Source organism: Notamacropus eugenii, chromosome 4 (assembly GCF_028372415.1).
Source record: "Notamacropus eugenii isolate mMacEug1 chromosome 4, mMacEug1.pri_v2, whole genome shotgun sequence".
Taxonomy (NCBI): Eukaryota; Metazoa; Chordata; class Mammalia; order Diprotodontia; family Macropodidae; genus Notamacropus; species Notamacropus eugenii.
The window spans coordinates 58132976-58137532 of record NC_092875.1 but is presented as its reverse complement, the minus strand read 5'-3'; positions in this window follow the sequence as shown (position 1 = coordinate 58137532).

The window sequence follows — 4557 nt, the reverse complement described above, 5'->3', positions numbered from 1 at the left end:
TTTTCTTCTGCCCTTCTTGGGGGCACCAGATGCCAGGGAGTGTCTAGCCACCCTACACCCTCAGTCCTATTTCTCTCTCTGTCTCTCAATGGTACATTGTGCTGACTCAAATCTCTACTCCCTGAACCATCATCCACTTCTTTCCCCTCAGTTTCAGTATGTTTTCAGCATAACTCATCCAGTGTACCAGTACTTGAAGTGTGGAAGCACAGAACCCCATCCGAGGTACTGGAGGGAGCAGGGCACAGATGGGTCAGTCAGGGAAGCAAGAGATAGGTCTGCAAGATCTGAAAAGATCTCAGCAAGCTATGACAAAAAAAAAAACAGATTTTAAAAAAATAAAATATTTTAGAGATAAATGAAAAGTCCTATTTTTAGAGTCAAATTTCCATCAAAAATACAAGTTGGGGGAGGTTTTACTAGACATTTTGTGTGAAAATGATCTGGAAATTTTAATAGTATGCAAGCCTATTATGAATGAATGGAGTAATGTCAACTCCGCCGATCAATGTGATCCTAAACTACAGTAATTGATAGAGTTACAAAGGCCAGAAGGAGGGGCACAATTTTGCCCTAGCTAGATGTTAAGAGTATTGTCTTAGAAAGGACACAGAGAAGCTGGACTAGTCCAGAGGATGTCAACTAAGATGGTAAGAGGACTAGAGATTGATATATGAGGACTGACTGAAAAAAAAATAGTAGTTTTAGACTGGAGAAGAGAAGATTTGAAAAGGAAATGTTTGCTGTCATCAGATACTTTACAAAATCCCAGAATTAGAGATACAAAAGGGACTTCAGTGGGCATCTAGTCAATTCATACATAGAAGAATCTCCATTATAGCACATTGGACAAGTGTGCATCCTGACTCTACTTAGAGACCTTCAAGGAAAGAGAAACCATCACCTTTTGAGACAGTCCACTACATCTTGGAATACCTGCGAAGTGTTAGGAAGTTTTTCCTGCTACCAAGCCTAAATTGACCTTTTTGCAATTTCCACTGATAGATTATTTCAGCTTCTTCCCTATAGGATCAAATGAAAAAAGTCTAATCTCTTCTCCACATGACAGCCTTTCAAACACTTGAAAACAGCTATCATTACCTGTCCCTTCCCCAGACTCTTGTCTTCTCCATTCTAAATAAATCTAGTTCTTTTAACTGATCCCTATATGACATCTTTGCCATCTTGACTGATTTCCTCTATATACTTACCACATTGTCAATTGTCCTTTTTAAGCAATGATGTACAGAAGTGAACACAAAACTAAAGATGAGGGCTGATGGGAGCAGAGAAGAACAGGACTATTATTTCAATATTCTTAGAAGCTATGCCTTTAAGTGGAGCCCAATATTGCATTAGGTTTTTTATGGCTGCCACACCATGCTGCTGACATAGAACATTTTGTTCAATAAAAAACAAGATTGTTTGCCAAGCCAATTTCTAACCATGATTCTCCCATCTCTATTTTTGTATTGAAGAGTAGGACTTCATAGCATTGAATTTCACCTTATTAGAATCATTCCAATGCTCTAGTCTATCCAAGTCCTTTTGGAACCTGATTATGTCATCCATTGTATTAGCTATGCCTTCCAGATTGCTGAAAGCTGCAAATCTTTTTTTTTTATTCTATTTATTTTCAGTGTTCTACAATCATTATCATAGGACTTGGATTTTTTTCCCTCCCTACCTCTCCTTTCCCCATCCATCCCCCCTTCCTCCTCTAGATGGCATACAATTTTATATAGGTACATAGGTTCTATAGGTTCTCTGTTGCATAAAAGAATTAAAATGAATGGGAGAAATTATATAACAAGCCAAAATGTAAAACAAAAGAAAATGATCTGCTATATTCTGCCATTGAATTCCATAGTTCTTTCTCTGAATATAGAAGACATTTTGCCTTAAAAGAGTATTGGGAATTTTTAAGTCCTTGCATTGCAACAAAGTTCTAAGTCTACCAGAAAAAAATCCTCAGGCACTGTGGTTGTTCCTGTGTACAAAGTTTTCCTGATTCTGCTCCTTTCATTCAGCATCACATCATATAAGTCTTGAGGTCTCTCTGAAGTCTTCTGTTCATCATTTCTTATAGCATAATAGTATTCCATTATATGCATATACCATAATTTATTCAGTCTTTCCCCAATTAATGAACATTCTCTTGATTTCCAGCTTTTGGTCATCACAAAGAATGATGCTATAAATATATGTGTACATATGGGACCCTTTTGCATTTTTATGATCTCTTAGGGATACAGTCTTAGAAGTGGTATTGCTGGGTCAAAGGGTATGCAAATTTTTGTAACCCTTTGGGCATAGTTCCAAATTGTTCTCCAGAATGATTGGATCAGCTCACAGAACCAAATAGTGTTCCAACTCTCCCACATCTTCTCCAACATTTATCATCATTCTGTTTTGTCATGCTAGCCAATCTGATAGGTGTGAGGTGGTATCTCAGAGTTGTTTTGATTTGCATCTCTCTAATCAGAAGTGATTTAGAGCATTTTTTCGTATGACTATAGATAGTTTTAATTTCTTCCTCTGAAAACTGCCTGTTCATATCCTTTGACCATTTATCAATTGGGGAATGACTTGTATTCTTGTACATTTGACTCAATTCTCCATATATTTTAGAAATGAGGCCTTTATCATAGACACTAGCTGCAAAAATTCTTTCCCAGTTTTCTGCATCCCTCCAAATCTTGCTTTCATTGGGTTTGGTTGCCCAAAAACTTTCCAGTTTAATGCAATCAAAATTATCTATCTTGCACTTCATGATGCTTTCTATCTCTTCTTTAGTCATAAATTCTTCCCTTCTCCATAAATCTGCTAAATACACTATTCCTTGCTCCATGAATTTGTTTATAGTATCAATATTTATACTTAGATCATGCACCCATTTGGACTTTATTCTTGTGTACAGTGTCAGGCATTGGTCTATGTCTAGTTTCTGCTGCACTGTTATCCAGTTTTCCCAGCAATTTTTGACAAACAGTGAGTTCTTATCCCAGAAACTGGGGTCCTTGGGTATATCAAACAGTAGATTGCTATATTCACTGACTACTGTGTCTTGAATACCTAGCATATTCTATTGATCTACCCTTCTGTTTCTTAGCCAGTACCAAGTAGTTTTGGTAATTGCTGCTTTTTACTACAATTTGAGATCTGGTACAGCTAGGGCACCTTCTCTAGCATTTCCTTTCTTTAGTTCCCTTGATATTCTGGATCTTTTGTTCTTCCAGATGAATTTTGATATTATTTTTTCCAGCTCTACAAAATGATTATCTGGTAGTTTGATTTGTATGGCACTAAAGAAGTAAATTAATTTAAGAAGAATTTTCATTTTTATTATATTGTCTCAGCCTACCCACAAGTAACTGATGTTTTTCCACTTACTTAGATCTGACTTTATTTGTGCAAAAAGTATCTTGGAATTGTGTTCATATATTCCCTGGATTTGTTTTGGCAGGTGGACTCCCAAATATTTTATAGTGTCTACCCCAGCTTTAAATGGGATTTCTTTTTCTATCTCTTGCTGTCGAGCTTTGTTGGTGATATATAGAAATGCAGAAGATTTGTGTGGATTTATTTTGTAACCTGCAACTTTGCCAAAGTTGTTTATTTTTTCAAATAGTTTTTTACTTGTATCTCTGGGTCTCTCTAAGTATATCATCATATCATCTGCAAAGAATAATAACTTAGTTTCTTCTTTGCCTATTCTAATTCCTTCAATTTCTTTTTCTTCTCTTATTGCTACAGCTAACATTTATAGTACCATATTGAATAATAGTGGTGATAATGGACATCCTTGTTTCACCACCATTCTTAGGGGAAATGCATCTAGCTTGTCTCCATTTCATATAATGCTTGCTGAAGGTGTTTTATAAATACAGCTTATTATTTTATGGAAAGTTTCATTTATTCCTATGCTTTCCAGTGTTTTTTATAGGAATGGGTGTTGCATTTTGTTGAAAGCTCTTTCTGCATCTATTGAGAAAATCATGTGGTTTCTGTTTGGTTTTTTGTTGACATGATCAGTAATGCGAATAGTCTTTTTAATATTGAGCCAGCCCTGCATTCTTGGTATGAATCCTACCTGATCGTAATGTACTATTTTTATGATAGGTTGCTGTGCTCTTTTTGCTAAAATCTTATTTAAATTTGCATTTATATTCATTAGAGGAATTGGTCTATACTTTTCTTTCTCTGTTTTGGCTCTTCCTGGTTTAGGTATCAAAACCATATTTGTATCATAAAAAGAATTTGGGAGGACTCCTTCTATATAGTATTTGAATTAACTTTTCTTAAATATTTGATAGAATTCACTGTGAATCCATTCAACCCTGGAGATTTCCTCTTTCCCGCCATTTGTGCTTCTAGTTCTCCCTTCTCCCTTCCCCTCCATAATAGTTTAAATTTTTACCACCAACTCCCACAGTTCTCTCTTCCTTCTTTCAGCCTCCCTACCTTTTACTCACCTTTACCCTTACTACTTCTTCCCACCCTTTTAGTCTCCCCTCGCATTTCTTTCCCCCTTCCCTTCCTGTTGCCTATAGAGAC